At 42.4% G+C, this 13200-nt stretch overlaps 1 long non-coding RNA gene across 1 annotated transcript in view; it reads right to left on the reverse strand.

Annotated features, from left to right (window-relative positions):
• LOC144767182 (uncharacterized) overlaps positions 1–13200 on the reverse strand; it is a 269664-nt gene that overhangs the window by 38451 nt on the left and 218013 nt on the right. The window lies entirely within an intron of this gene.

Genomic DNA, 13200 nt, shown 5'->3' on the forward strand with positions numbered 1-13200 from the left:
ACAAACTTCAGCAAGTAAAAAGTGCCTTCCTACAGCCACATATAAAGCTACTGTACATGTTTGGCAAAAACACAGAGGCCCAAAATAACCCACAAAGACTGATATCTGCCAATGAATCTGTGTGCTATTTTAATCTGCATTGAAACTCACATTGGAGGGTGCCATAAGGTAAAACGTATTAATTTGTATGTGAAATGTACTGGTTACAAAGTATTAATAAAATGTTGAACCATAACAAAAATTACATGGAATTACAACACTAAACATATCCAGTGATAAGTGAATCGAGTGCACATTTTAAACAAATATTGAAGCAAGATTCCTCTATGAGAAAAATTAATGGAAATCCAATGTCAACATTAGAATAACTGAATATTGGTAAAGGTACTTAGACCAGTCCGTACTGAAACCGTCATGCATAAATACACACTTGTTACATTTAGTCATATGTAAATGTTTACACATGTGAGAATTTTGAAAACTACTAAAATAATTTATGATAGAATGTATTAGACTGCAGACTTTTTGCATATATTTAGATATGCAGAAACACTAAGAAAATGCATTTGCACTTTAATTTGTTTTCTTTTATCTCTCTCTAAAGAAAATATTACCCTCGATGAGAATCCTTCTCCTTCACCCTTATGAACTTTTGAAGTGCCCCACCCCCTGGGTAGTGATTTACTGCTGCTCGAGGTAGTAATAACTGGCCGATTCCGTGGTGGAAACGTAATTTACAACTCACAAGCTGTGTGATTGTTAACCTACTTTTCAAGGCCTTCCCACTCTGAAATACCAACTTGCCTTTGAGAAGATTTATCAATTACACTATCCTGGTGTAATTGTGCATATGAACAGATTACGTACAAATCAATCTATTAGTTCAACTCAAGTGACCCGTGCCCAGAGAGATTCTGCAAGATATGTTATGGATAAGTTAAGGCAGAATTACGTATTTACTTCCTTGAAGAAATGCACACTTCATTCAAGTGTGGGTGAGTTCCATGGTTTTCCCAGGCCATAACCCAATTACCTGTTTCTGAAAAACGGAATGCAATGACATGGACTTGAGAGGATGATGCATTTTCACACTAAAGCAATGTTGTGAGGTTGTCTGGGTTGAACTCCCCCCAACAATAGATGCTACTTGGTGAAAAAAAACCAATCATTTCAAGTCGGCCTTTTGGAGGATTTTGATACAGCACCATCATAGTTCTGGGAAATGTCATCATGCTGCCTACTATTTTAGAAAACATGGCACCAGCTGAAATAAAGGATACTGTGGTTGATGAGTCATTTTTAGCTGCGAGGAAACATTACAGGAATGTTGTTGGTTCCTCGTCGGTGGTGAATATATAACTGATGCATACCTAGGCAACAGAAACTTAAAATACCTTCATTTAGGAACTTCATCTGCCTAGCAGGTTTTTAGGTCTCGCGACCTATCGATGCGCGCATGCCCATCGAGCGGAGCGAGAATTCAAGCGGCGAAAACATCATGAAACCACCAGCTTTTTTCTTTGCGTTTTCATGGCGTTTTCTTGCCGTTCATGTGAACCACGTGAGCAACATGCACGCGCATTCACGGCCAGGGCTTCTCCTCCCCTAATTATTCATGGCCGGCCGCAGGCCGGCCGTACTTTCCCTTTCCCGCTTCTCCTCCCCTAATCATTCATTCCCGGCCGCTCACAGCACATCAAAGGGCTTCGCCCAGCGTGCGCTCTGCATTCTCTCCCCAGCCAGCTTCCCCCATCCCTCGCACCCCCTCCTCCTTCAGGCCCCCATTTGCTTCCTGCCTCAGCAGTCGGTAAGCCAGCTGGCGCTTCATGTGCGCTCTGCATTCTCTCCCCAGCCAGCTTCCCCCATCCCTCGCACCCCCTCCTCCTTCAGGCCCCCACCATTTGCTTCCTGCCTCAGCTGTCGGTAAGCCAGCTGGCGCTTCATGCTTTTACTGTAATTTGCTACATTAGTATTTTGGAGATCAAGGTTTTTCTTTCCTTAGGGGCCCGCCACTACCAAGGCTACCCTTTCTTTATTCTACCTTTTGTCACTTTCTTTCAACATACTACACTTCTTGATTTAGCATACTTTTGCAGGTTATTTTTCAATCCCTGCTTTCACCTGCCATCATATTTCTCCCTTCATTTTCTCTTCCTACTTCTTTCTGCCTTTTCAGACTCTCTCCCTCTTACTCAAAGTCTGACTTTGAAAAATAATTTCAGGACCCAACAGATGAGTGCCTGTGTGCACCAACTTCAATCACCGGCATAAAGCAAAAACTAATGGCAATAGTCAATGCATAAAATGAGCAAATAATACAGAAGACTGTCCAGCGCATATACAATATGCTGTAAAACGAAGGAACCGAACCGAAGAATACATTCGTAAAATTAAAGGAAATCTCGGAAGACTCCCCTCATTCAAGTCTTTTGGTCTGCACCCCTGCTGACTGACAGTCTTGCTCTAGAGACCCTCTTGTAGTAATCTAATTCTGTCTCAGCTGATTGTTTCAGACCTCCATTCCCCCCAGCCAGGTTTGCACTTTATAAGTACATTCTTTTACCCACTTTCGGAAAGCCAACTTTATCACATCGTTATCAAGCGACTCGCGATTTAATAAAAAAACAATAAATCCTTTGCACTGTTCTCTTGGTTCGCAGAGCATGCAGTTAAAGTAAATGTGTGTGAAATTAAAATAGAACGCAAAAGGCATGCGCCAGCCTGAAGAAAAAAAGCGAGGTAAGGTCTGATTTGGAGATGACATCATGAATATGTATCGCCGCCCGAAGGCATCTCGAACAAACCCAACATTCACCACGCGCCTTAATTAAACAGTTGATTCCCCTCGCTAACTTGTGCCCCAGTGTATCCCATCAAAACACAGCATGACTCCAAATCCATAAACAGCAAGATTGCGGCATCAGAGGATCGTGGACACTGTGGGCGACTCACAAATCCACTTCATTAGAGTTTACAAACATCAGGTGGCTGGGGAAAGGGCGGGAAGAACCACCCGCGTGGAGACGCAGCCCCTTCCTCCCCTCAGACCCGAGGTCTGTGCCTGCAACTAAAGAGGATAAATAAGAAAACAAGCATTGGCATTGCCAATAGGTCTCGCTTGTGGGACCTTATAAGTATTTAGTTTTGCAGCACAATATCCGATTATGCAACAAGGATATTGTGCTGCAAAACTAAATACTTATAAGGTCCCACAAATGCGAGACCTATTGGCAATGCCAATGCTTGTTTTTATTTGGATAGCTGGAGTTTTGAAGTCTGTTCTGGCATGAGCCATACTGAACAGGCCTCAGTCACTTGTTTCTTTTCTCGCCTGGAGACTCTGCTAACCTTGGACTTTCTTATCTTTATCTCTTGATATTTGGTCGGAAACTGTGAAGTTTACTAATGATTGCAGGTAAACTAACTATAACTTGCACCCCTGTTATGCACTGCTGATGATGGTACTTAGGACATTACTTATGACTTGCTAAATTACACCACTCACAATATCACCGACAACATCTTGTAGGAAGCTGGCCGTGTATATACTATACCAAAATGAGGTGTAGTGTGCACAGAGTCCAGTGGAACCCCGAAGGTAGGCAGAGGTAAAAGTAGATAGCACCTTACTCTCTATTTGTGGTATTGTGGACGAGCAGTAAGGCTTTATCAGAGAGTAGTGATAAGCATTTGTTGTACACACTCAATCAGCAAATGATGTCACACACTCAAAGAATGAACTCAGACCTATTTGTTTGTATACAAATATTACTTAGGTATATTTATTTTCTAGAACCAAGCAAGCCTGATACAGCTAAGTGTAAATGGTACTTTTCAAGGCATATTGAACAATACAAGCAAACTGAAAGAAAATGTATTTGTTGCAGTTTTGTAAATCTATTCAATACAGTGGAAATTCAACTCAGTCAGACTGTTTGGGCACCTACCTGCATCATGGAAGGGCTCCATCATTACACCAATTTATAAAGCTGGAGACAAAACCCAACCAAAGAACTATCGCCTGATCGCACTGTTAGATGCCGAGGCCAAATATCTTACGGGAACCTTACTATCAGAGCTTCTAGAATGGGCATCAGACCACAACATAATTCCCCCTTGTCAAACAGGTTTTTCCAGGGAGACCGGCACTACAACAAATCTTTTAACAATGTCATTACTTATCGACAAGGCGAAATTAACAAAACAAACCTTGCATTTCTGCTTTGTGGACTTTAAGGGGGCTTTGACAACATTGACCGAGCTAACCTGTGGAGGAAATTGGCTGTCTGGGGGATCCCTTTGCCCCTTCTTAACCATCTGATACAACCACACTCCAATACATGGTTACAAGTTAAGCTAGGCAACGGTTCCCACCTTTCAAAGCGCATACCTACAACAAAGGGTCTAAAACAGGGTTGTGTGCTAGCACCAACTCTTTTTAACCTTTATACAGCAGACATGACATTGGCACTAAATGACTGCAACCCTCGTGCCCCTCGATTAGGGGGAGAGGCTACCTCGAGTATGTCATATGAGGATGACGGTATTTTTAGCAAACCACACTCAAGTTGAATTGCAATGGCTACTTAACGCACTACTTGACTACGCAACCGCAAACTGTTTGGAAGTCAACACCAACAAAACAAACACCTTGACAATCAATGGGAAGAAACGATCTCATGCTTGGTTCTTGGGTGAAACTCAGATTGTGAACACCACCGAGCATAAATATTATTAGGTGTTAAAGTTGACAAGGGTGGCCAATTCGTGAAACAGCTTGAGGCCATAAAAAGGAAAGGGATGATGATAGTCACAACATTAAGACAAGATTGACTGGGCCAACCTTTTCACCGCTGCTACGTGTTGCGCAAGCAAAAATTCCACCGTCAATCACCTACCGCAGAGAAGTGCTGAGAGGCAGGGACGCCTTATTGCTGGAACCCACCTTGGCAAAGGCATATAGAGTCATGCTGAACCTCCCGTCATACACCTCGCCTGCACAGATTTGTCTTGAGTTTGGCCTAACAAAGCAACACCTTGGAAGGCGAGGCTCGTACATTTAGTGCTGGTATAAAATCAAGAACTCCCCAAGGAACACACTAAATTACCGGCTCTGGCAGGAATTGAACAATATATCCATCTCACTGGCCAAAGCCTATTTGGAGGAATTACATGAATGTTGGAACTATGGGAAGTTCCAACAACGCACTCGCACTTTAAGATTGTTGTAAACAAGGTTATCAAGAAATGTTCCTTTATAGAGGATTAGGCCACCCTATCACACAGGAGCCACGCATGGATGACTCTGTGCAGCTACAAATTATATGGACCACAGGCATACTTCGACCTGGGGTACTCCAGGAAGTCAAAAGAATCCTTTTTAAAATACAGGTTAGGAATCCTTCCTGTTATTCCACACCTACCACTGTTGCTGAGAGAGAACTGTGGGAAACAATGCAGGCTATGCAGGGACAGAAACAAAGATATTGAACATTTAATATGCTCCTGCATTAATTTAAAAGAGGAAAGGGCGTCCTTCTAAAAAGTCACTTTAATGAACGCGTCATACGGACCCGGAGACAAGCAGTGCTTGCTTGCTTCAACCCAAGTGACCCGCAGCTAAATGGGAAGTTAATCAAGTTCTTGAAACTGGTGGCATCTAAGCAAGGTCCGGTGTAATCCTATGTGGAACTAAATATAATAAAAAACAAAATCTTTGTGATATGTAACCTAAGACTTCTTACAAAAAGAGAGGAATCCCTTTGGAACCCAAAGGACTAGGATTCAGAATCAGTTCTAAAGTAAGCGTCCTCTGGTAGTACTTAGATTTGAAATAAACAATATTCCTTCACAAACACACTTACATTCGCCCCACAGCCATATCACATTCGGTAGAAGGGACCACAGTTAGCACCAACAATCAATGTATTGGCACAGAAAAAACAATTGATGTATTAAAATGCTGATTTTATTATAAATGTGTGCAAGGTTAAAAACATATCATATATATAGAGAAATGACGAAGATTCTTTTCCAGTAAAAACAACACACAATATAATTGACAAGTTCACAGATTCATAAAAAAGAACACGAGAGATAACAAAGACATAAAATGTTGTCATAAGGTACCACACCCACTACCAAAATGCTCTGCACAATCACCCTAATGTATCAAACTTCACCAGCATTTGGGGTGGATTGAGAACGGTGAGTTTGTGGAAAACAGGCGTTGACGCGTTTCAAAGGTATAGTATTTTTAGACCTTCTTTTTCAAGACTACATGAATTAGTACTCTTGACAATTAAAACATCTCTTGCAGGGAACCGGGAAACCGGAAACTTATTCATCTACTTGTAGCGGCTGGAGAAAATCAGTACAGCATAACTTGCTACTGACCTTGAATCACTACAGATAAGCGTGTGGCAGAACATTCATCTAAAAAAGGAATATATAACAGGTAAAACCGGACAGGTTTGCCTATAGTGGAATTTGGACCTACGTAATAGTGGCCAATGAGCGTTTTTATCAGCGGTATTACTATATCTTATCTGTTTTAATCGCTGAGAGTATTAATCCATGTAGTCTTGAAAAAGAAGGTCAAAAAATGCTATACCTTCGAAACGACTCATGCAAATGAGGGAACACCCCATGAAGATAGCGCTGGTGCTTTATGTATGCCTGCGCTATCGGTATTACAGAAGGGGCCATACAAGTGTCTGTGGCCCCTTCTGTATTACCAAAGTGTCCCTGGGGCACGCAAAGCGGGCACAAACGCCCATTGTGCCCCCTGATCACCTTCCGTAAAACAGCCCCTGGTGTGTTTTGTGACCGTAACTGCACTCAATCTGCATTTTTTCAGTGAATTAGTGAGTTTTTTGGTATTATACCCAAAGCTAACCATAACTTCACTTAAACTTTTTTCTTCAGTGAATTATTTTGTTTTTTAGTCATATACCACCACTTCTAACTGTTCCTTCCTCCTAACCTCCTGTGCCAAACCTGCTGTGGACGGCGAATCCCTGCAACACACAGCTTTTGTCTGTGCAGAACAGGGGTGGGCTGCAGGGCCAGGCCCACACCACAGATAGCCAATCCCCTGTTGTGCACATCCAAAGGCCAACCCTCACTGTGCACGGCATGTGGCCTTGCTCAGCGGGCATTGACCTACTGCCAGGCAATACTCATTATCTCAGGATGGCCAACTTACTCTGCGCATGGCCTATGGCTGTGCACATTGGGGGTATGCCGCAGTGCCTGTCCTTTTGGACAGGCCCTTTACCCACCCCACCGTAGGCCCAAAGCCTGTATTGTACACAGCCAGATAGACAAAGTTTATGCACCACTGGACTTGGATTGGACAAGCAGAGCTGAAGGGCACCAACAATTAAAAAAAATATTTAACCTGCCCTTGGCCATGGTCAGCAGGGCTGGCTGCAGAGCCTGGCCTACATCCAGGTCCATTGCCCAAGTCACCATCAGTGGCCAACTTCACCAGAGCATAAGGTTTGGTCACAGGGCCCGGCCTATGGGTAGGCCCTGTGCGCAGCCTGTCACTGGCATTGTCTCCCACTGTGGGAGATGGCTGCAGGCACCCAACCCCATTGCACACAGACATAGGCCTTGCACTGCAGAGGTTGGCCAAACACAGTGACAGTGCACCAAATACTTTATTGTATTGACATATCCTGGGGACCTGGCAGGGCCTAGGACTGTCAAACCTGTCACAGGTCTCACAAGTCATGGGATAAAAGTAACTCTTTATTAATTTTAATGCCAAGGGAGTGCTTTTGCCAACCCCCCCAGTAGTTCCTATATACCCAATAGGCTCTGCGCATTGGAATAACATAAACGATAGTTTAGACGTAGGACTTAGGTCGACTAGGTCTCTATTGAATATGTTAGACTTAATTATGAATGCCAACTAGCTCAGAGGACACTAGAAACGTTCTCGAATTCACAAGAAGGTATTAGTTTCTGACAACCGCATAAACATGACAACTTTGCTCCCCTAGAACAAGGAGTATATCTCCAGAGTCGCGGAAACAATAGATAGCTATTTTACTCAGTCAATCATGCATGCTTAGTTTCACCAGAAGTGCAGAGAAACAGAGAGACGGCCGTTTTCAATAAAAGAGGTTATTTATTGAACAGTCTTCTTTCTCATGCAAGAGAAGTGAATTGCTACAATCGCAATACTTGTCGTAAAGTAAAGTGCGTACAGTAAAAGGAGTATTATAAAATAATACTGTAAAAGCATGGTATGGTTTCTAAGCCATACGGTGTTTGAAATAGATAAAAAGTAAAGTAAAGTCCACATTTGTAAAGCGCACAATCACCCGTAAGGGTCTCTAGGCGCTGGGGGCCGTCGGGAAGATTAAGAGAGCTATTGCCCAGAGTCACATGGTGCTGGGCTAACCTGCCGCCGGAGCCGGGGATCGAACCGTGGTCCCCAGATTCCAGCGTCAGTCGCCCTGGCCGCGGCGCCACACCTCTCCCCATAAAATACATACAATGATAAAAAAATGACTAAACGTACTCAACTGGTGCTTCTAAGATACGCCTAACCTAAGCCTAGTACATGGGAAGGAGTAAGCGAGATGTAGTTTGAGTTAAGATAGTTTCTGCCAAGAATCTAAATCAAGAATTCTCTAAGGGTCTAATCAGCTCCATACCTTGGTTATAGAATGACGGAGGTCTTGTATCTCTCTCTCAGGACTCGATCTCCCAGCAACCCGCAAGCGTGACAGGGAAACACTGGAGCTGGATTTGTCGGCAGGAGAAAAGACAGCGTCTCTCTGTGCGTCAGCGGGAGGGTCGGCTTCCTTCGGCACTTGCTACAGCAGGGCGTCGGGCAAGTAGATAGTCGATCTGCTCCAAACCACCGTGTGTTTTGCTAGGGCAGATGCTGGTATATTTATACCTGGAAGGTGCCGAGTTTGACGTAAGGTTGGACATAAGACGTCACTAAGAACCCGCAGTTCTTTCAGGACTCCGGGAGTTCTAGGACAAATCAATACAGAAGCATGGGGAATTCCCGGGCTGCTGGAGGCTTGGTTTGTTTAAGAACGCGTTGTGCTTTCTAGGAGTCTATGGGAGTAGCCTTGCCGTAGTTGGACTGCATTGGCTATGACTTAATATGGGTATGATTCTTATGCCTATATAAGGGTATGATTTGATATAACCACATAAGGGCATAAATCGGGAATATTTAACTAGAGTCCTAGATTCGTCTACAACACTCACTCCACGTATATTGTCCATCATTACTAAATATTAAGCAATTTGAAACATATCTATGCATGTGTTTTCCATCCCACCCCAAAATACATACATTGCATTTGAAATGGTATAAACACGAAAAATGAGTATTATACTGTATGTTTTCAAGCAGTGGTATCATTCAGATAATGCATATATGGTACATTGGAATATTTGACTGAATGAAGCACGAAATTTACATTTATGAAATGGCTCTTAATACAGAAGAGAAGGTCGAGACCATTTCATCACATATTTATACAAGACTGTACATGTGCTAGAGGCTAAGTCAAAATATTGTCTCTAGAGTTTTCAAAAATAGAAATCTTGTTCTCTAAGAATAGTTCTACTTTAAGCAGAGTATCATGTGCCAAAAAGGTAAATATTTTGGGAACGGGGAAAAATATAATTTCGCTTTCAGGGAAAGAAAATAGTTCCAGAGTTTTTAGAAGTTCTGTTTATCAAAACTGAAGGCCGAATTCAGAGTTCAGGGAACGCTGTGTGCTTGTGTTTTCAAAAGTTATTCTCGTTGTTGGGAGAGAACATTAACTCAGATAGGCTGGCAAAGAATTCGCCTACAACAGTAGGTGAAAGTTGGACCAGGTCCGAAAAAGTAGAAATAGTGCGTATGTGAGATGCATTGCCGTCATCGGTGTCTAGATCAGCAATGGTCACAGAAGGTTGTACCTGTGTGCCGCTTTCATCTCGTACCTCACCCCCACCTAGTCATAATGGTGAGGTCTCAACGAATGCCGTCATCAGAATAGGTAAAAAACACAGTTGATGGACAGAATGTACAACAATGTCATACATTCACCCCAGTACAAGGATCTGGGCATAAATCCATCGTGTTTTTTTGCACTCCACACCACCCTGGGTTAGACACTGGCTATATGCAAATCAGCTCTGACCCTGTGCCTCATGGGAACAGTCCAGTCCGAACTACCAAGCCAAGTCTTTCCCAGACCGGAATCAAGCATCCAAGGACCGGTTTCTGGCTATCAGCCTTCATCAGCCTGTATAGCTTGACTCCGGTGGTGTGGAGAGCCTGGGACTCACGTCTGAGCATGCCCAGCCCACTCGGGGTGAAAATTGCAAAAAACACAGTTGATGGACAGAATGTAGAACAATGTCATACATTCACCCCAGTACAAGGATCTGGGCCTAAATCCATCGTTTTTTTGCACGTTTTTTTTTGCATCCTTGGATGCTTGATTCCGGTCTGGGAAAGACATGGCTTGGTAGTTCGGACTGGACTGTTCCCATGAGGCACAGGGTCAGAGCTGATTTGCATATAGCCAGTGTCTAACCCAGGGTGGTGTGGAGTGCAAAAAAACGGGAAAGACATGGCTTGGTAGTTCGGACTGGACTGTTCCCATGAGGCACAGGTTCAGAGCTGATTTGCATATAGCACAGGCCGCCGAACACAGAGTGCACGAAATTCGGGAAGATGCTCAGGACTGCTTCAAAGGGTGCTAACAGTCCCAAAAAAATTGTCTTAAATACATGTGTGATGCCACTGGTATCAGACATGTTTAAGATTTGACTTAACATTTCTACGAAATGCACGGGGCAATTTGTTGATAGTAATGCATGTATCTCTGCTGCTGTCCTTGCAAATTGCAGATCATACGTTTCTCTAGTCGAAGTTAAAGGCACAGTTGTTTGTAAAAGAATAGACTTCATTCTGCTGTATCAATTCGAATAGAAGAGATATTCAATGAAGGCCATATCGTTGCCTCCTTGTCTGGTTTGCTGTTTGGATACAATACTTGCATACAGCAAGTGACCTTGGATGTAACACTGACGAGATAGGCCGTTCCTGGCAACATGCCACAACAGCTGCGGTCACTTAACATAACGTAACTGCCGTTGGAAAGTTGTCTGAAAAAAGGCTCTATTTGTGTAGCAGGGGTGCCGTGCAGGTGGCATGAAAGGTTATTTGATGAACCTTCGCAGGCTCCATGCAAGTTGATTCCTTGACACAGAAGTGTACCGCTTAGTGAATTTTTACAGTTGTTACCACTAAGAAATACCTCTTTTTTTCCCCCCACTCTAACATCTATGTGTGTAAGGTAAATTCCAGGTTGACTTGATGTACCCTTTACCCAACCTTTCATACAGGCCCGCTGGTATGTGCTTTTGGCAATATTGAAACTGAAAAGTCGTTATCGGAATTGTAATGGTGCCATGTATTATCCATTCAATGACAGGTTTTTCGGAGACTGTCAATGGTAATCTTTCTAGTTTTTCAATGCTCAGCACCGTATAGTCTGCCCCTCTCTGTGCCAAAGAGAGTTGTTTATCTGTAAGGTTAAAGACAGAAAACAATGACGTTGTGTTGATTAGACGCCATGGCACGTAGCCTGAACGGAGATTTTGTAACGTCCAGCCTAACTGTACAATAGAACGTAATTGGGACTGGCCATGTTGTAACATTAGCATATCCTGTTCTATTATATCAATAACAGATGATACAATGCTGTTCAGTGAATAAATTCTGGAGGACAGAGTAGTTAACCCATTGTCCACTACAGACAGTGTTTTTTCCAAATGAATACGATCAATTTTTCGTATTTTTTCAGCAGTTTCAATTTGCGTTACATTCCAAGCTTCGTTACAAGCAGCATATATACCGGCGTATATGAAACGTTTTTGACGCTGTTTGCGAGGTCCCAATAAGAAATCTCGCAAGTCAGCACCTTCTTTAAGTAAGGTCAAGTGTTGCTTAATTTCAGGTAGTGTGGATTTCTGTGGCCATTCGAGGCATAGTTTTCCTACACTGTATGTTGTTATTATCCCTGGATGTTGTCTCTGGGAATATCTTGGGTCCGGCCTGTTCTGTTTGAACCCCTGTGTTTTGTTCAGGAATCTATCTTGACAGTTATTAATGTCTGTGGGCCAGATCAACCATTTTCTCCAATCAGGATTAGTTCTATTTTGGTGTAAAATATGGGATACGTCTATCTCCACATCTGTAGTGCTATTACTATTAGGTATGGGCTTTGGTATAGACGGTTTGTTTAAGTCCTTTATTCTGGCTATGCCAAGACAGGTTGTTTGTTGAATGGTGTCAGTCAGGAACATTATTTTTTCTGGGATCATGCAGGCTCTGAATAATGATTCTAAACCTTGTACCTGCCAGTCTTTTGTACCCCAGACAGTTTTTGTCTCAATGTTGTTTTTCCAAAATTCAAAACCAAATGTAGACAATTTTTCATAAAATTTTGCAGAATATATCAATTTAGTATTTGTCAACATGTTTTTCATTCCTGTCTTACTTAAAATCTTAAAATAAAAAGTTTCTGGATCAGTGTTATTAAACCCTGAGAAGTATGGGAATTTCTCATAAAATGCTTTCGAGCTGCCTTTTGGCGGTGTTGGACAATGTTCCCATTGATTATAAGTGAAAACATTTCTAGGATTAGCAGATTTATGCAAATAGTGGTGCCCATAATGATTAAAGCAATACATTTCTTCATAATCTGATGAACCTTCTAAATAATCATGTTCTGTAAATTTTGCTGACATTTCTAAATATGACATCATATTATTAATATTTTCAAAGTCCAAATCATCAGAGAAAGTACTAGGTGATACAAAGTCACTTAAAGAAATCTTGAACTGGTGTGGATATTTCAAGAGTTCAACCGGTCCATAGATGTCGTAATCAGTAGCGTCCCATGCTACACCACCAGGTATAGGAATGGCTGTGATGTTTACTGATGATAGTTCTCTTTTTTCAATGTGAGAAGATCTGTGAGGCTTTAGAACCAAGTTGATGTTCTGACTTGCTGTGTCCATTGTACTGTATTTTCCATCAATCATTCTTCCCAAGCTTAAAATCAAAATGAGCCAGAGTAGGAGGAAAAGTACACCTAACACAATCCACAATTCAATCCATGGTGAATTCAGATATGTTTCTCCAAATTGATGAAAGAG

The sequence above is a fragment of the Lissotriton helveticus genome, chromosome 7, assembly GCF_964261635.1.
Source record: "Lissotriton helveticus chromosome 7, aLisHel1.1, whole genome shotgun sequence".
Classification (NCBI taxonomy): Eukaryota; Metazoa; Chordata; class Amphibia; order Caudata; family Salamandridae; genus Lissotriton; species Lissotriton helveticus.